The sequence below is a fragment of the Podarcis cretensis genome (genome assembly GCF_951804945.1).
Source record: "Podarcis cretensis genome assembly, chromosome: 17".
NCBI classification, from domain to species: domain Eukaryota; kingdom Metazoa; phylum Chordata; class Lepidosauria; order Squamata; family Lacertidae; genus Podarcis; species Podarcis cretensis.
The window spans coordinates 7,004,881-7,025,396 of record NC_137187.1 but is presented as its reverse complement, the minus strand read 5'-3'; the positions used below and the strand labels follow the sequence as shown (position 1 = coordinate 7,025,396).

Genomic DNA, 20,516 nt, shown 5'->3' with positions numbered 1-20,516 from the left:
ATTGGAGAAAATTTAAGATATATTTGCAAAAGTATTGTAAATTGTATGAATGCTAAGCAGGATGTTTGATCATAAACAATTGGGCACCATGGAAACAGATGAAGTGAACTATGAAGATAAGTTAAACTTATGAAAAAACCAAATTTTTAGATAACTATTGGATTAATTTTAATGCGCCAAAGAGGAAACAAACATATCTAAAATTTAAGATATAATATTGTAAAAATTGACTTTAAGGTGGGGATAAGGTGATAAATTGCTGGTTTAATTTTTATAAACTTGGAATGCAGGAGCGGGAGATGTGAGGAAGTCCAAAGAGGATTAGAAAATATGCTATGACACATGATATTTTTGTATGTTTTATTCGGTTTGTTGTATTTAAAAAATCCTTAATAAAAATTTAATAATAATAAAAAAAAACAGAAGTGAAGGGAATACTGACTCTGAGACACACATGTCTGTACTATGAGCCAATTTTTCTCTTCCCCTTTGCTAGCCCGAAGACAGCACTCTTCCATACAATGAGACTGCAAAACTGCAGGGCTGAGCTGTATGGAGGTCCTGGGTCATGTCCAATGGGCACAGAAAGCAGCTACCTTGCTAAAAACTCAGTGGGTCTGGATCAGGTCAGTGCCAGGATGAGAGATCAGCTGTGAACTCCATTCACAATCTCTTTTGCTCTATGATGAAAAAAAGGGAGGATATAAATCTACACAACAATAAACAAACAAACAAATAAACAAACAAATACATACATACATAACAACTACTGATCATAATACTTAATGATTAAAACCAAATACATTTCCAGTGAAGCTGTGGCCCCAAAGGCTTATGCTTTGATTTCTAATCACCCCAGTAAGAAATTGGAAAGAAAGTCAGTTCAGCACATTCTGTTATTTACCTAATAAAGGAGAGATTCAATAGCAAAATCATTTCATGCTCATTCTTTGCACAATGGTCTTTTGTTGGCAGCTCTTTGTTAAATGAAAATAGCGATGCAGAATGCCAGTCTTAATTAAATTTAGAGAGCGAGGGTTCTTTGGTGAAATAACGCAGAAAGACCACTGAGCCTCCTATGAAATAACTTGTGAACACAGCTTGTGTTCTGCAAGTGTAATCCTATCCCTGGTTGCTGTTGCAAAACCTCCCTCCAGCAGTCTGAGGCTGGTCCAAGTGTGTGATGGAGAAACTCCCAAGTCCTTTCATTACTATTGCATATGTGATTTGGCCAGATCTCTGTTGGAGCACTGCTGGCTGATGCTATAAAGTGCTATTATGGGTGGTAAAAGGGAAAGGGAAAGGACCCCTGGACAGTTGAGTCCAGTCAAAGGCAACTATGGGGTTGCGGCGCTCATCTCGCTTTCAGGCCAAGGGAGCCGGTGTTTGTCCACAGACAGCTTTCCAGGTCATGTGGCCAGCATGACTAAACCGCTTCTGGCTCAGTGGGACACGATTACAGAAACCAGAGCGCACGGAAACGCCGTTTACCTTCCCACCACATTTATCTACTTGCACTGGTGTGCTTTCAAACTGCTAGGTTGGCAGGAGCTGGGACGGAGCAACGGGAGCTCACTCTGTTGCGGGGATTCGAACCGCCGACCTTCTGATCATCAAGCCCAAGAGGCTCAGTGGTTTAGACCACAGCACCACCCACATCCCTGATTATGATGATGATGATGATGATGATACTTAAGCAGTTTGCCTTTGCGTCTAGCTTGATGTGTTTTCATTTTGTGGCCGAGTAGGTATTCAGAGTTGTGTCTCCCTGGCCCTAATCCAGCACTTCAACCGCTAAACCACACAAATTCTCTGGCTGCAAACAAACAAATACAAGCTGCAGAAGAACTCCGGGCATTCAAAACCAACAACTCAGGGTGACAGAGTAGGAGATGGGTTGTTCTGTCTCCTTGAGAACAAGCCACCAAGCCAAACCTGTTGTGTCAGGATTTGCTGATCAGAAGGTTGGCAGTTTGAATCCCTGTGACTGGGTGAGCTCCCTTTGCTCTGTCTCAGCTCCTGCCAACCTAGCAGTTCAAAAGCACGCCAGTGCAAGTAGATAAATAGGTACCTCTGTGGCAGGAAGGTAAATGGCGTTTCCATGTGCTCAGGCTTCCGTCACGGTGTTTTGTTGTGCCAGAAGCGGTTTAGTCCTTCTGGCCACATGACCCGGAAAGCTGTCTGTGGACAAATGCCAGCTCCCTCGGCCTGGAAGCGAGATGAGCGCTACAACCCCATAGTCGCCTTTGACTGGACTTAACCATCCAGGGGTCCTTTACCTTTTTTTTTTTTTACCAAGTTTGGACAACTTGGAACAGAGTTAGCCCATGGAGAGCTATGAAGACACATGCAGTGGGCAGGGGGAACGGAGCAAGCAAAATTCCAAATCAAGGAGTTGCCAGGAGGAAAAATAACTGAGGGTCTTGAGTTGAAACAAATACCCAACATTATACTGCAGGGTCTGTGTATCACAAGGGCTGTCTTAACTGCTAAGTACTCCTATCAATTGGGTAAGTAGTTTGTCTAGACTAGAGTATGGATGAGAGCAAACCTTCCTTTTGTCTTGGCCACAGATGACTTGCAGGGTTGGCCCAGGTTGAGCAAAAGAGCAGAGTCTTCTCTTTTTATATAAATCTCACTAAATAGCATTGTGTTTCTAAATGTTTCTAAAGTTTTTTCCCCCCTCCTGGGCCAACAGCAGCAATAACTGTCAAAACGCGCCATAAAAATGCTGTTTTCTTCCTGCATTTTGGCATTCCTTGATCTGTAGTGCTTGGTGTTCGCTGAAAGCCCTCAGGGCTAATGTCTCTCTTGTTCTTTGTTTAAAAAGTAACACGAGCTTTCCTTTCCTTTTTCTTTTTTAAAAAAACTTCTATCTGAACAAGAAACAATAAAAGGGTTGAAAACTCTATAATGCTGCCAGCGTCCCAAGGTGTAAAATATGCCAGCTTTCTATATACACACAGCTCAGCCTCCTTTATCCAAACTGGCAGGCAGACTTCAAAAACATTCAGATGGGGATTTTGATGAACAAGAAGGTTATTTATGTGAGACAGTCTTGCAGTTAAGCGCACATCCAAAAGTTAACCGTTTCTATAAAACAGTATAAAATATTAATTAAAAAAAAAATACTGGTAAAACCAACAGACTTTTAATCAGGTGATATATGTTGTTTAGTCGTTTAGTCATGTCCGACTCTTCGTGACCCCCTGGACCAGAGCACACCAGGCACTTCTGTCTTCCACTGCCTCCCGCAGTTTGGTCAAACTCATGCTGGTAGCTTCAAAAACACTATCCAACCATCTCATCCTCTGCTGCCCCCTTCTCCTAGTGCCCTCCATCTTTCCCAACATCAGGGTCTTTTCCAGGGAGTCTTCTCTTCTCATGAGGTGGCCAAAGTATTAGAGCCTCAGCTTCAGAATCTGTCCATCCAGTGAGCACTCAGGGCTGATTTCCTTAAGAATGGATCGGTTTGATCTTCTTGCAGTCCATGGGACTCTCAAGAGTCTCCTCCAGCACCATAATTCAAAAGCATCAATTCTTCGGCGATCAGCCTTCTTTATGGTCCAGCTCTCACTTCCATACATCACTACTGGGAAAACCATGGCTTTAACTATACGGACCTTTGTTGGCAAGGTGATGTCTCTGCTTTTTAAGATGTTGAATATGGAATAATATGCAGTTGTAAATGTTGACAGTAGGACCCGTGGAGGAGATGGGGGGAAGTTTTGAGATTCGGAGTAACCTCTCTATATGTGGATTTGGGTTGTTATAAACTTTTATTTGTAAAATCAAATAAAAATTATTTTTTAAAAAAGGAAGAAGAAGGTAATGAAGACTCCCCCCCCCCCGACACTTTTACAATTCCAGAATTGCATCCAGCCTCTGGCTCTGCTGTCCAGAGCCTCTCTCCATCCCAACCAGCTTGCTTGGCTTTTCTCATCCTCTTTCCGTCTGCAGCTGCAGCTCTGCCCCCCTGCACCATCCCTCTGCACCCACTGTTCCAGCCACCCTGCCTACAAAGGGGTCTGTTCTTGGTCAGTTGAGTGAACTGAGTCAACCCTCTATCAGAGGAGCTCCAGGTCACACAGCAGAAAAGCATTTTCTATTGCCGGTTTCTCCTGTGTGCCAGTTGAATTTTCCCTTTCTTCTGCGACAACAGCAGCAAGAATACTCATCGCAAAATACTGGAAGACACAAGATCTACCCACCCTGGAAGAATGGCAGATGAAGATGATCGACTATATGGGACTGGCAGAAATGACCGGCAGAATCCGAGACCAGGGAAAAGAGGCGGTGGAAGAAGACTGGAAAAAGTTTAAAGACTATCTGCAGAAATACTGTAAAATTAAGGAATGTTAGAATGATGTTGGAGAGAAATTAAGTGGTTTTCAGCGGTAATGTTTAAGAGATATGGAAAATAAGGTTCTGAAATAATTAAAAGAATTAGTGGTGAAGATTTGTTGAACAAATAATTTGAATTGGAATATAAGAAAGGGAGGTATGAGGAGGTCTGGAAAATAAGTCGAAAGAAAATAAGTAAGTGGAAACTCTATGTGTTTTTAAATTGTTTTTATTTTTGCATTTTTGTACTTTTGTATTTTTGTTTTTTTTCTCCTTTTTGTTTTACAATGTATTATTTTTGAAAACTTTAATAAATATCTTATAAAAAAAGAGAGAATTTTTCCTTTCTTCTTTTTTTTTTAAAAAAGCAGGAGGCAGCTGAATTCTGCGCTAGTGCGCGCGCACAGAACACCGGTCCTTTCTCCTGTTGATTTCCTTGCCCAATTAGGCATGCCATTAAATTGCAAGACCTAAAGGACAGTAAATTCAAAGCGAGGTAAATAAATGCAAAGGCTTTGCCACGCTCCTCCGAGTGTATTTAAATTGACACTGCCAAGAATAAACACATCTCACCTGCCAAGTTGCTAATAACTTCTCAGGGTGTCAAAATGAAGTGTTTTTTCCCAGCAGCGTATGATCTGGCCTATTTATGCTGTTTCTTCCTTTTGCATTCCCGGTTCCTTCTAGGACCCATGCAAATCAATGCGTCTGTTCAAATGTTATTTCTTTCTCTCCCTGTCCCCCCCCAAAGAGTGTTTATTTAATTTTTTTAACAGAAGAATCATAAAAATAAATGAACAATCCCCTTCGTAGAGAACATTGATAGTTGTTCTATAATTATATTACAACATGCAAGCACTTTTTAAATGTCATTGCATGGCTCACAGAGCAGAATCTGGCTCCTTCTGTTTGCATCAAATGAAAAGCACCCATGTATCTGTGAAGTAAAGTTACCAGATTTTTTTCAATGAATCCGGGGACACATTAATTAATTAATTAATTAATTAATTACTACACGTTCGGGATGTTGATGCTACAGTGATGGCAGTGGCAGAGGGGTGGCCGCTGCCTTAACCTCAACGGCCACACTTCCACTTCCTCTGAGGCTTCTATCTCTTTTCTCCATGAGCCTGGCCAGCCCCTGAGTTGTTGGTTCTTTGGTGGTGGTGGGGGGGGGGAAGCATTGCCACACTGCCTTTCGGAGCATCCCCATCCCAGCTCCTACTTGCGTGCAAGCAGGAGGGGGCAGGGATCCCTCAGCTAGGAAGGGAAGCTTCCCATTGCCTAACCAAGATATCCCTGTGCCCTCCTGCTTCCACACAAGCTCTGATAGGCAGCATGAAGCCTCCCATCACAGCTTAGTTGCTGGGGTCAGGGAAGGTGGAGACAGCCTGGAAGCTGCATCTGAGAGCCCCTGCACTACCATCACATGGGGACTTCCGAGCAGCTCCTGAAGCCAGCCAGAGCCAACTGCTCCGGGCTGCTGAGACTGCCGGGGACATTAGATGAAATCCGGGGACATTCCGGGCATGGAATTTGCCCGGGGACTTATTCACAAATCCGGGGGCTGTCCCCGGGAAACGGGGACATCTGGTCACCCTACTATAAAGTGATCCTGGGATATTATCCCATGGTTAATTCTACCACACCGAGCAAGCTTCTCATGCAGTTCCCTTTGCCAAATCCTAGTCATCCGGCCTCTCAGCATAAAACCCTCCTGCAATTTCCAGTGTTGGGCCAGCTCCCTATGAGCCACAGCTAGCAAATAGTTGGCCCAGTCTGTATGCAGAACACTTCTGAAGGATATGTGTAGACAAGATGGCCAAAGCAGCCTCTGGAACCAGTGTCTAGGTTGTAATTTCTGAGATCATCCACCCAAATCATCTGTTTGTAGTTTTCTGAATCAGTGGGTCTAACTCCCTGCATCCCCTCCAACCCTTAGGTGAGATGGTCATCTTGATCTGGTGCATCTTTAGCAGACATGATTTGACACTTATATAGAGATGATGTTCAGAGCAGTTTCTCATAGCAGAGCAGATGTAGCACGCAATAGCTATTGTCAAACTGCTTCCCATTCACCACCTGGGATGGATAACTCCAGGTATGCTTTTGTTTTCCTTTCCATTGTGCCCACGGACAATTTTAGTGATAGCTGTCACTATCCTATACAGGAGCAGGTGGTGCTGTGGTCTAAACCACTGAGCCTCTTGGACTTGCCGATCAGAAGGTCGGCAGTTTGAATCCCCATGGAGCTGGAGCAGTACCTATTTATCCACTTGCACTTTGACATGCTTTCGAACTGTTAGGTTGGCAGGAGATGGGACCGAAAAACAGGAGTTCACCCCGTCGTGGGGATTTGAACCGCCGACCTTCTGATCGGCAAGTCCTAGGCTCTGTGGTTTAACCCACAGCGCCAGCCGTGTCCCTTTACCTTTACTTTTACCACCAGGGGTCCTTTACCTTTTTTGCTGGAGCACTTTCAAATTGGGCTGAAATACCAAATATATGATGCTTTCATTGAAGCTTGCTGGACTATTCAGTTTGGCACATACGTGTTTTTGTTTCCCCAATGCTTTAATCCTGTGGTACTTAAATATGCATAAGCATTGGGCGAATGTGGGAATAGCACATACCAGCTTTTTTAAAAATGAAAAGAACAGAATTGACTTATTGCAGAAACCCCCATTGTGTTAAACCACTACATGCTTCTCGCCCCCGTTTCTCATCATCTCCTTTTGATTTATCCCCGTCTTAGATTTGTTGCCTCTCAGGCAACTATTGCCCTGGGATAAAATAAATAAATGAATTATCAACTCTGCCAGGGCTTTCCCAAAGTGGATCTCAGAAAGGGGTAATGACAGATAGCGACGAACACTTCCCACAGATAAAAGCAAACAGAAGTCAATATTTTATCAGCCTAGTTGAAGGGATGGCTTAATTTATTTTAGTGGGGTAGTTGGCACTCTTGCTGGGAAAACCTAAAAGGCACCACCCACAAGCCGTTTTCCTAGATTGGAGAACCTATAATTTGGAAGAAATCTCTGATTAACTGAATGATGCATAAGCAATTGATTAATTAGATGAGTACATACGCTTTAAATTTGCATATGAATAAAGTTATTGTTCTTTAATTGTTCTTAGGTGCTTTTTAGATGCTGCAAACACTGGTACCATTTTAGAAGAGACATTCCAAGTTTTGTGACTGTGGAGGAATGCCACTTCTAAGGTACTGTCTTTCAACCAGGGTTTTTGGAAGTGCTTGTTATCTAAAACTCTGTATGCCTACTTAAGCCAAATTCTTGTGTTTAGCACATGCACTAAAAATCCCTGCTGCCCAACTAATAGAAGATTCGTATTCTCTGTTAGTTGATAAATATGTTTCCGAGCACAATTCAAAGTGTTGGTGCTGACCTTTAAAGCCCTAAATGGCCTCGGTCCAGTGTACCTGAAGGAGTGTCTCCACCTCCATCGTTCTGCCCGGACTCTGAGGTCCAGCTCCAAGGGCCTTCTGGCTGTTCCCTCCCTGCGAGAAGCCAAGTTACAGGGAACCAGGCAGAAGGCATTCTCGGTAGTGGCACCCACCATGTGGAATGCCCTCCCACCAGATGTCAAAGAGAAAAATAACTACCAAACTTTTAGAAGACATCTGAAGCTTTTAATGTTTAATAGGTTACTGTATTTTAGTGTTTTGTTGGAAGCCACCCAGAGTGGCTGGGGAAACCCAGCCAGATGGGTGGGGTATAAATAATATATTATTATTATTATTATTATTATTATTATTATTATTATATACATACCCTCCAACATTTCTCCAATGAAAATAGGCCATCCCATTCCATAAGGATAATTTTACTATTTATACCCTACACATCTTACTGGGTTGCCCCAGCCACTCTGAGCAGCTTCCAACATCTATAAAAACACAGTAGAACATTAAACATTTTTAAAACTTCCCTATACAGGATTGCCTTCTGACAGCTTGGGGGGTTGGATAACTCCATACCCTGCAACATTATTCTGAAGGAAAAGTGGGACATTCCGGGATCAGATCAGAAACGGGGATGGCTTCTCTAAATCAGGTACATCCCTGGAAAATAGGGACAGTTGGATGGTCTGTAAATATTGCAGCCTTGAAAACTTGCATCCTGGAATAAGTTTTGTAGGGAGAAATATATAAAGTACTACAAAGTAGATGAAGAACAGAGATATGGGTTTTGAGTTTTAAATGTAACAGGGAAAATAAGAAATGTATACTAAGAGATTAGATGGGGAAATTTTCAGACTGGACTGATGGAAGTCAAAATATTGAATAAGATGTAAAAATATGTTTAATTACTGTTGAAAATGGTATGTTAAAAAAACTAATAAAAAATTATGTTTGAGAAGCTTTTCCAACCATTTAGGCATGCACAATTTACGGCCCTGGAAACCAAATTCTGCCTACCAGCTATGTAATGAGGCAAGCCAAGACACAACATTGCATTTTTCCTTTCCATCTATATTCTCAGAGTACAAGTTTACAATCTCTTGCTCCTCCTGCTATTGTAGTCCTAATGGCGCAATTTGTTGATTACAATTGCTCTTCAAATAGTTCGTATACTTCTTCCCATCTTCTGTAAATCTCTGTTCCCGACGGTTTCGAATCCTTCCTATCATTTTGTCCAATTCTGCAGGAGTCCATTATTTTCGCCTGCCATTCTTCTTCCGTCGGAATTTCTTCTCGCTTCCATTTCTGGGCTATGGAAAAGCTTCTCCTGTTCCGTTTCTCTTAAAGGCACAGGAACAGATCCAGTTAAAAAGGAGGAGTGGCACCTCTATGCTACTACGAGAGAGCTGGTTTCGCTGCACCCGAAATCCAGCACATACCCGCTGTGGGATCTGAATGTGCTGGACTTGCTCCAAACAGGTCCATGCAATCCGTTGCATTGCTCAGTCCCGGATACTTCTGAGGTATGCAAAACCCTCCTAGCTTCTTTTGCAATACTGTCCAAGGGGAGAAATTCCTTTCGCCCAAACTGTCACCTCATATCCTGCAGCAGGAGGTCTCGGTGCTTCTTATCGCTCCCGTTGCATGCCCAAACTGCATTGACTTGTCTGAAAATGATCCAGCCCTGCTTATTTTAAAGCCACTTGAAAAATAATTTAACTCACGGACTGACATAGCAAATTACATATGGACGGTGGTGATAATATGTTCTTAGGTAGCAGAGGGGGTTGCAGAGGGGAGAAATCGTTTCTGAACGCTCTCCCAAGTTAGAAAAATTCCCTGTAAGTTGAAAATGAATGGAATCCAACAGGGAAAGAAGTTCTCCCTGCTGTGCTAATGGTCTCTGTTTAAGTACGGCTTATCTGGCTTTTAAGCAAGCCATGGTTAATAAAAAGGAAAAGTGGGATTGGAAGCTTCAAATCTTCTCAGCAGAGAATGGAAGCTTGAGGTTGCTGCTACTAGTTCAGGTTGCCCCAAACCATGGTTTACCAAGGCACTCATTATCGTATCTCAGGTTGCTCCCTCATGCAAAAACATTCAAACAACACAACTCACTGCAGGTTTATTTTTTATTTCTTTTTATTAAAAATATATATTCAATTTTACACTATACAGTCATACCTTGTGTTGCATTTGCTTCATGGTACGTTTTTTCAGGTTGCGTCCCGTGGCGACCTGGAAGTACCGGAAAGGGTTACTTCCGGGTTTCGCCACTCGCACATGCAAATTGATGTGACACGCAGGCACAGAAGCAGTGAATCGTGACCCGTGCACACGCAGACGTGGGTTGTTTTCTGCTCATGTTGTGAACGGGTCTCCAGAACGGATACCGTTCGCAACCAGAAGTACCACTGTATATTGAATTCAAACATTAATCATAAACATCAACATTTAGGATTCCCCGAATCCTTAGACTTCCCTCCACACCTCCATGGTTTCCACTATCAAACATTTTCTACTGCATCATATAATTTCTCCTTTTTTAAAAAAAAATAGTCCATTTTTACCTAAGTTTTTAATACATTACAAGTGTTACTCAAATCCTGCCAAAGTTTTTAGTTGTTTACAGTGTTCTCCTAAGTAACTTATAATTCCCCACCCCCATTCCTAATTAAAGTTTTTATCTTCATGATTTCTGATTTTCCTGGTCATTTTCTCCATTTCAGCGTAGTCCATCATCTTCATCAACCATTCATCTCTGATTGGGACTTTGTCTTCTTTCCAAACTCAGTGCATGTTTAAAACTTTGTGGGCTGTGTTTCCTGTGTTTTGGATGGGTTTAAAGCCGTTTATAAATGTATTTATAAAAACATTTCTATACTGCTGCTCGGGTAAAAAAAAAAAGTGTGAGAGAGTATTCAAATCTTCTACTCATCGTCTGAAGCTGTCAACCCTGGAGCTGTTTCACCTTGTTATTCTGGAGTCAGAGCTAAACTCTCCATTGGAGAAGAGTTCTCAATGATGCATCCATCGTCTTCAGAAAGGAGGGTAGAATAATTGCCCGGTGAGTGTGCAGTTGCAGCAGTGTGGGTTTGTGTGTGGATCTTTAAAAACAGCAGCATACTGACTTTGAGAAACTATGAAGCATAATTTGTAAAAGCAAGGCAAGGATTGCAGCTCTGATAAGGACCCTGCCTTAACGTAACCCGGGTTTGGCAACAGCTGATGATTCATTCTTTCAATCCCCTAATATTTATCTCTCAGCAAAAAGGCATGACTCGGAACAGGACACTGCCTTTCCGAGGACAGCTGGGAATGTTTATTTCTGCCTAGTCCAGTACACTGTTTCCAACAGAGGCCAGCCTATGGGAAACCCCCAAGTAGGGACTGAAGGCCACAGCTCACCCTTGTCTGCATCTGAAGCTCAGAGGTTTTTTGTCTCTGAAAATGAAGGCTCAATTTAAATATCACGGCTTACCTCTCCTTTAATTTACCTCATCCCTTTCAATAGTCTAAACTTGTGACCGTCTCCACAATTTGTGGTGATGTGTTCCATAAGTTCATCAAGTGTTTAGTGAATGTGTACATATTTTCTTTGGTCCCTCTGTCCTAACCTACTGCCAACTGATTTTATTGGGTTACTGACAATATTGGAGAGATGGGGAAGAATGTCACTATTTCTACAATCTGTACACTCCCTCTCCCAAAATTGCAAAGTCCGAGATGTTTCACCTACCACTACGCCAGTGTGGTGTAGTGGTTAAGAGCGGTAGTCTCGTAATCTGGGGAACTGGGTTCGCGTCTCCGCTTCTCCACATGCAGCTGCTGGGTGACCTTGGGCTAGTCACACTTCTCTGAAGTCTCTCAGCCCCACTCACCTCACAGAGTGTTTGTTGTGGGAAGGGAAAGGAGAATGTTAGCCGCTTTGAGACTCCTTAAAGGGAGTGAAAGGCGGGATATCAAATCCAAACTCTTCCTCTTCTTCTTCTTTTCCTCATGGGAAAGGCTTTTCATCCCCTTCATAACTTTGTGAAGGCACATAATAAGCAAAGGTAGCTGTGTTGGTCCATAAGCAGGTGGGAAATCCTCCAAAATCCACAGCTGGACAATAATTTTACTGGCGCCAACCAAAATGTCACAAAATAGTTGCAAGCTTTTGAATTTTGCAGAAATATTCATCAAGCAAGATGTTACATGAAGCAGGAGATGGGGATAAAGATGCTTTTTAATTTTTTCCTCCTTTCTGTTCACTCTCCTCTTTTCTGCTTCATGTAATGTTTTGTCTGATGGGGAACTCAAAAGCTTGCCACCGTTTTGCACCATTTTGGGTGGTTGCCCAACTGTGGAGTTTTCTACTGACTGTATCCTCTTTTGAGACGAGTCGAGTAACTAAACATTAGCACCACATTTGCCAATGTGGTCCCATGGGTGTTGGGGCACTCTTGAGATCTTCCGTTGACACCCATGAAGCCTCTGAGCCCCTCCACTCACTGCCCTCTTGGTCACAATGCAGTGAACGTGGTTACCTTTTTCTCCCTTGAAAAGTAAGTAGAGCGGAAGGAAGTCGGAAAAGTGACCCTCTTTCCCACTTCCTCTTTCAGTTCTATGCTTTCCAAGGCTCAGATAAATTCTGCTGGATCTAACTTTTACTTAGATCCCTCGGAAAAGGAAAGTGTGTGCGTGTGTAGGGCCGGATTTAGGTTTGATGAAGCCCTAAGCTACTGAAGGTAATGGGGCCCTTTATATGTCCAGCTGTCCTTTGTCAACAACAAATTGCTGCTGTTTTTTGTGTTGAATATATGCTATATGGTAATTTATGGACCTAATAAGTCCAAACACAACACCAAACACAGTTGCTGTATGTAGGTTTTATTTTATTTGTTTTTTTATCTTATATTTTGGAAATTTACATCCAGGTGTGTTTTTCCCCTTTACATTTTTTGGGGCCTCCCAAGAGAGTGGGGCCATTAGCTATAGCTTGTTCAGCCTATACATAAATCCAGCTCTGTGTGTGTGTGTGTGTGTGTGTGTGTGTGTGTGTGCTTTCTCTCTTTCTATCTCTTTGTGAAAGTGGGAGAGAAATGATCCAAGGGGAAAAACCCAAATGGGAATAAAATGTTGGCAACCCCTGCAATCTTTCAAGATCCCCCCCCCTTTGATATTGCACTGTTTGTTTCCTTTAACTGAAAACTCATAGCATGCTGTTTACATGCATGCAATTCTTTTTTCTGGGGGGATGCAAGGGTACGCATACCCCTAAACATTTTGTGAATCTAAGTTTGGCCTCATTGAGGGACAGTATTTCAATATGAGTAAGAAAATGAGAGTACCCCTAAACATTATTTTTTTTAGAAAAAAAGCACTAGAGGTCAGTATTTGGTGTGCTGCTCTAGCAAAGCTTTGGAAGCTTGTGGATTTGGTAGAAATTCTCAGGAACTGTGAGATTAACAGCCCTGTGTACCCAGGACACTATTCTTACAAGTTTCCCCAAGACACTAAAATGGGAGTCATTGTCTGAAACCCCTCTATAAGAAACAGCATCTGGCTCTCATCCTTTATCCTCCCCCCCCTTTTACATTCTCACTGCTTAATTTCACATCCTATTGCTAGCAATCCCTTGCCTTCCATTTATGGCTGCAATGTACATCTGTTTTATGAGCCAGTTTTGCATAAGAAAAGGGAGCCTGGGCAGTTAAACCTCCAGGACTTGGGGGCATTGCTTTTTAGGGTTTTCAAATGCAAATAGACCCTGTTGGGTAAAATTCCTCGAGAATTTTGCTCATTGTAAAACTATAATCCCCCCCCCCACTGCCTCAGGATGCTTTTCATGCCTTTTTTTATTGAAGGTGGTGGCACAACTCTAGAGCAAGTGGCTGGAGAGAGGCCATAGCTCAGCAGTCCAGCGCAAACTTGGCATTCAGAAAGTTAAATCAATGGCATCTCTGGTCAAAGGACCTCAGATAATAAGGCTGGGAGTGACCCCAAACCAGTGACTCAGTCTGGAAACAGGGCTGAATGGGCCATTGCTTCCATGTACTACGAGGCAGCTGCATTATATATCAGACATGCTGAGTTCCTTAAGCCTAATTTGTTCCTAATTTTGTGCACACTATTTAAGAGAAAAAAATACTTTAGGAAGTATGGCAAAGAGTCTTGTGACACCTAACTAATTTATTGTGATACGGCTTCTCCTTTGACAATCACTCGTAGCTGAGTAAGATTGTCTTCCATGAATACGGTTTTAACAGTGAGTCTGTAAGTGACTGTGGAGGCCAGTTCTGGATCCACATGTTCTTCCACAGTGGGGACATAGGTTTCCAGGTGGGAGTTGATCACGGTGAGGGTTTGCCAAGCATGCCTTCCTCTTAGCACATTTCTCTCTTGCATCCTGAGTTTGAGCGTCTTCAAAGTCCATGACACCTTTGGTAAAGGCTGTTCTCCAACTGGAGCTCTCACAGGCCAGGGTCTCCCAGTTGTCAGTGTTTACATTACATTTTTTTTAAGATTTGCCTTGGGAGAGTCATTGAACCTCTTTTGTTCAGCACCACCATTACTCTTTCCATTTTTAAGTCTGGAGTTGAGTAGCTGCTTTGGAAGACGATAATCAGGCATCCGCACAACATGACCAGTCCAACGATGTTGATGTTGAAGAAGGAGAATTGCTTTGACACTGGTGATATGTATCAAGTATGAGGAACCTTTGACCTTCCAGGTGTTCCAAAACTACAACTTCCATCATCCCCTTTGGCCATGCTTGCTGAGGCTGATGGGAGATGCAGCAACATCTGAAGAGCCAAAGGCCCCCAACCCTGGTATACATGGTATTTCATGGACTAGAGCAGGAATGAGAACCTGTGCCCCCCCAAACCTTGTTTGGCTTCAGCACCCATCATCTCTGATCATAGGCTACTCTGGTTGGAACTGATGGAATCCAATAATATCTGGGAGGGAGTACAGGTCCCCCATGCCTGGACTGATGAAGTGCACCTTAGTCCACAGAGTCTCATGCCACAATACATTTGTTAGTATTTAAGGTGCCACAACACAGACACTGAGAATGGTTACATTAGCAAAGGGACATTTCACTTGTATGTGTCAGGTGTGCATGCAGGAGCCAGGCCCTGTGACCAGTAGGACTTTGCAGGACTGGGGCCTTCCTAAGTTTGTTCTGAAGAGGCAAGGTGCGGCCCCACAGGTGAGGCTGATTGGTAACTCACAGCACCTGGTGGCAAGAGCTGGGACGGGATATAAGGTCAGCATTTCCCTTTGGCTCTTTGCCACAGCAACAAGCTTCCTGCCTTGCTGCGTTTGGCTTCTTGCTTCCTGGTCCTTGAACCTCGGCTTCTTGACTCCTTGCTTCTTGATCCTTGGACCCTTGACTTCATGACTCCTTGCTTCCTGACCCTCAGACCCTTGGCTTCTTGACTCCTGGCTTCTGGACCCCCGTTCCTGCTCCCACCCCGCCATCTTGCCCCCAGTCCTGACATCCCCAGCCAGGACTTCGATCTCCCGTGAACCAGACCATGACAGTATGGAATAAAAAGGTCTTAGAATCTTGTTACTTGGCATGACTCCAGAGGAGTGAATTCAGCCTTGTGGGCCTTAAAACAGCCTTATACTTAAGGGAAGCGGGTGGCTCTGTGGTCTAAACCACTGAGCCTCTTGGGCATGCTGATCGAAAGGTTGGCGGTTCAAATCCATGCGACGGAGTGAGCTCTCATTGCTCTGTCCCAGCTCCTGACAACCTAGCAGTTTGAAAGCACGCCAATGCAAGTAGATAAATAGGTACTGCTGTAGCAGGAAGGTAAACAATGTTTCCGTGCGCTCTGGTTTACATCACGGTGTCCTGTTGAGCCAGAAGCAGTTTAGTCATGCTGGCCACATGACCTGGAATGCTGTCTGTGGACAAACACTGGCTCCCTTGGCCTGAAAGTGAGATGAGCGCTGCAACCCCATAGTTACCTTTGACTGGACTTAACCATCCAGGGTTCCTCTACCTTTACCTTTATGCTTAAGCATTTGCCTGGGAGCCATCAGTGACAAGGAATTCACATGGAAGTCCATGCAGACAAGTGACCAGGCTGCCTGTGCTGGTCCTGAGGGTTAACCGTGCAGCAAGGTCCGAGTCCAGTCCAAGGTTGGGGGTGCGGTATGGAGTCTGTCCGTCAAAGCTGAAGCAGGGTCCAAGGCAGGGAGTCAGGTGAGGTCAGGAACTTTGGCAGAAGAGCAGGACAGGGTGCAGGCAGGAACAGGCTACCAACAACGTTGTTCCCGCAACCTGGGACTGGGGCTGGCTGGCTTTTATCTGCCCCAAGGCATAGGGCGGCCCCGGTCCACAGGTGCCTCGCCTCTCCTGGCCTGGAGGCGAGCACTCCTCCTGCGGGAACTTAGTTCCCTCCACCTCTCTGCCCTGAGCCTCTGCAGCTCAGGAGAGGTTGGTGGGTTACCGGACCCAGAGGCAACCTCAGCTTCCCCTGACAGAGCTGAGAGTGGAGCACCTGCAGGCAATGGATCCTCCATCATCTCAGGAGCCAGAGCAGACTCAGCTGGTGCCTGCACCTGAGGATCCAGCACAGGTGAGGACCCTTCGAGCTCATGCCCCAGCCCTGGCTAAGCTGGTTCTGGAGGCGGGGACTCCTGTGCAGGCTGGGATTCCTCAGGTTCAGCCTCCAAGTCCGAATCCCAGGCCATCACACTGCCTCTCCTCTGCACCCATCATAGAAACCAGGTGGGCTGCCAGAGTAGGGAACCCCCCCCCCCAACCAATAGAGAAATGCAACAGGCCCGTTGTAGGAGAGAACTCATGAGGACTTAGCTGATGGAAACTATTTTCCATAGCTCAGTCCAGGAATGTGCATGGTTTGGATGCCGTGGTTTTAACTGTGGGTCACATGGGCTAATACAGAGGAAACAGTCACATTGAACATGCGAAGAGTGGGGAAGGGCTTTGGTTCAGTTTTACAGCATCTGTTTGGTATGGAAAAGGTCCCAGCTGTAATCCTGGCATCTCTAGGTAGAACTAGGAATGTCTCCTGCCTGAAATCCTGCTGCCAGTTGCATATAGACAATTTCTTGTGTCCTTTCCCTTCTGCTTCCTGCTCCAGCATTTGATAAGGCGCAAAAGGCACCGCTTCCATATACCGGTAGATGAGAATTTCCTTTTTTCAAAATTAAGCACCAAGTAGTTTGCATTTATTTCTCTGCCGATTCAGGAATTATTCCGAGAAATGGTTTACTTTTGAGATCACATTTTGAAGGTTACTTTCTCAGCCCAAAGGAGGAGAAGGATTAATCCTTTTTCTTTCCTCTGAAAGCCTGTCTTGTTAAAGAGCACAATTATAAAGCGGCAAAATCAAAAAGGACAATTATGTGGCTAATCCGGCAGCCATGTAATCGCATTATATACGGTCATGTATGGTGGTGGCAGACAGTTGCACCCACTCACAGAGCTTCGAGCAAATCCCAGCCTTGTCTCATTTGACTTTGTGAATTCAGAGTTTCCCAAGTCTGAAGAGTTCCTTTTTCACTGGTCTATTTAAGTCTTTCATCATGCATTCAGACCTTAGGCGAAAAGGGGATCTGACCAAATTGTGAAAACAGATGTAATTTTTAAGAGAAGGAGACACACTCCAGTACAAACATGCCTTTTTCAGTCTCCTGTTGAGAGCTTTTTTTAAAAAAATAAAAAATAAAAATCCTGCAATTTTACAGTGTGGTTAGCTGGACTGTGCAGGGGGTGTGAATTGGCTAGCACCCGTGTCATCACCAACTTGCCTTACAGGGTCATTGTCAGGGCAGTGGAACTGTTCTTTTAAATGTTCTTGATTTGTGGGAAGGGTAAGGATGGCAGAAAATGAGCAGCCAATAGAATTGGTTGAAGAATTCAGTTTCCTGAGAACCAGTTTTTTGGTGCGTGTGGTTTTTTTAAAGTGTCTAACCCTTATGGATAGAAAGATATGCAGAGCAGTGTTCAGACAATGTCTGGTAAAATCTCAGAAGCCAAAGAAGGTGGTGGATAAAATTGACACTAGTCTAAGTCTTAGCATCAGAATATCTGGCAACACATGTTCTCATTGTGGTGTCTAGCATATATACTTCTCAGTAGGTTACACTGAACACTTGTGGAGTTTTGGAAAAGTGTTTGGTCTTCATAGACAGACTGAGCCAAACTATTCCCCAGGAAAGTATATTATCAGTTGCCCTTTGGGAAGAATTATCAGTTTGTTTCTTTGTTTTTGTTTAATGCGGAAGATTCCTCATTTACCATTCCATGCTTGCATCATGACTGCTGGTTGGTTCTGTTTGTCTGGCCTATGTTTCCACCTCAGTATATTTCTTTGGTAGTTCCCCTCAGCTCCATCATGCATAAGGCTAGAGAGAGAGGAATCTGCTTCCAGGACTTGGAGGTGCACAAAGGTGGCCTTTGATTGATGAGAGGCAGGTAGGGTGTTTCATTATGGAGAGTAGCTGTTGGATAATTTCATTAACCTGATGTGCACTTTTCATATTTCATCTTAATGCAGCCCTTAATCTTAATGGGTATTTGGCATTGCTAGAATCTGCCTTGCAAGCTACCTATCCCTTGCTTTCACAGAACCTTAGTTAGCATTTTAATAGCGTGGGATAAAGCTCTTCTGTGGATGTTTTTTAATGCCTGGTAAGCATCTCTCTCTCTCTCTCTCTCTCTCTCTCTCTCTCTCTCTCTCTCTCTCTCCTTCTCCTTCTCCTTCTCCTTCTCCTTCTCCTTCTCCTTCTCCTTCTCTGTCTGTCTCTCTGTGTCTGTGATTTCCCATGGACATGTTTCACTTGATTTCAGTTGTAGAATTTTCACCTGTTGGAAGTTCAGTTTTCGATCGTTCAGGAGCTGAAATGTTTGATGCCCAAGGCGTTTGGGAGCCAAGGTACGACTGTACTAGAGTAGATATGGGGACAGAGTTGGCATCTAGGTTTACCAGAGGGCCTAATTCCATACCCTCCAACATTCATCTGATGAAAATTTGTTGTTGTTTAGTCGTTTAGTCGTGTCCGACTCTTCGTGACCCCATGGACCAGAGCACGCCAGGCACTTCTGTCTTCCACTGTCTCCCGCAGTTTGGTCAGACTCATGTTTGTAGCTTCGAGAACACTGTCCAACCATCTCGTCCTCTGTCGTCCCCTTCTCCTTGTACCCTCCATCTTTCCCAACATCAGGGTCTTTTCCAGGGAGTCTTCTCTTCTCATGAGGTGGCCAAAGTATTGGAGCCTAAGCTTCAGGATCTGTCCTTCCAGTGAGCACTCAGGGCTGATTTCTTTAAGAATGAAATGAAAAGAAAAGAAAAGAAAAGAAAAGAAAAGAAAAGAAAAGAAAAGAAAAATTATGAAAATAGCCCCCCCCCCCAAAAAAAGTTTATGGGTATTGCCATTCAAATGGGATTCAAATGCAGGGTGGGACCTACCTGCCCCCCAATATTTTATTCAAGTTGACACCCCTGCAGCCAGCCAAATGTATAGGTTGTTGCACAGGAAGAAATTCCAGAACCTTGGAGCTGTGAAACCCCTAAAGAAGCATGCCTGGGGAAGCAGTGCAGATTTTAGAAGCAGAAACTCTATGCTCATCCCAAGGGAAGTTGTCCATGCCCCATGAGAGGGAGGCAATCCTTTCTAGTTGAGGGCTTCTCTGTTCCCTGCCTTCGAGTGTAGTGACAAAAGAACATACCTCCTGGAAACAATCTGGCGGTCCCAATTCTTCCAGTCTACAAATCTCAACATGTTCAGGGTGGCATGACATAACTGTTCTGAAAGCAATTTCTTCTTCTTCTTCTTTTGACAAGACTGACAAAGACATCCAAAATCTGGGCCAGACTTTCCCTCAGGATGTTTCGGGAGAGCCAGAAGCCTTCTCTATCAGCTGCACTCCTGCCTGGGACCATAGATGTCTTCTCTCCTTTCATCTGAGGAAGGATTAAAGGCTGGCAAATGGAGGCGTCCGCTGAGATTAGCCCTGTCAGGTGAAGTTATACTCTTATCTCTTCAGCGCTGCTAGCAATTACTTCCAGAACATTTCACCTCAGCTGATGAAGGCTTGAGGTATGAGCTGAAATGTCCTGGAAGTAATTCTTAACAGTAATATAATTCTACTTGACATATTTATCCAACCATCCTTCTGCTAAAGACTATATACACTTTACTATATACACTTTATATCTATTGGTGAAATTGCACCTATCGTTTCCTTCTCTTACGGCAAGTGAAAGGACCTTGCAGTTCCATGCCTGCCAGTAACTGGTGTTATGAAGTGGAATGGAGGTTCTGGAGAAATTCTACACTGGTGCTTCTTCCCTGAGGGCCAAAGTAGACATGGGTGAGGCAGCCATATTGGTTCTTGACCACTGGTTTTTGGTCCTTTGCCTTACATCCCTATCTCTTCAGACAATTTTCTCTCATCCTGGTTCTCATCTGATATCAGAACTCACCTGGGGGGAAAGGGAGGGTAATTGAATGTGGTATGTAAGGATGGGGAGGGTTAAGTTTACCTCACCCATATATATCATTTCCACCTGTCCAAGAAACCAAAAGCAGGAAATATTTTTTCAGTCTGAGGACCTTATTCCCTCTTGTGTAACCTTCTAGGAGGGCTGTTACATCCCAGTGGTGGATATTGTGATTTTATCTTGTGAACTGGCCTGAGACCTGTGGGTACCAACATCCCAAAGGAGCAAAAAAGACTATGTATGCGACAACAGCAGAACGGATGTTACTAGCCCAG

At 43.9% G+C, this 20,516-nt stretch overlaps 1 long non-coding RNA gene across 1 annotated transcript; it reads right to left on the bottom strand.

Annotated features, from left to right (window-relative positions):
* Positions 1–522: 522 nt before the first annotated feature.
* On the bottom strand, positions 523–20,344 carry LOC307206625. Its single transcript, XR_013834431.1, has 2 exons — positions 20,008–20,344; positions 523–680 (listed from the first exon to the last, which is right to left on the bottom strand). It is a non-coding gene; the product is annotated as an uncharacterized lncRNA (long non-coding RNA).
* Positions 20,345–20,516: the final 172 nt, after the last annotated feature.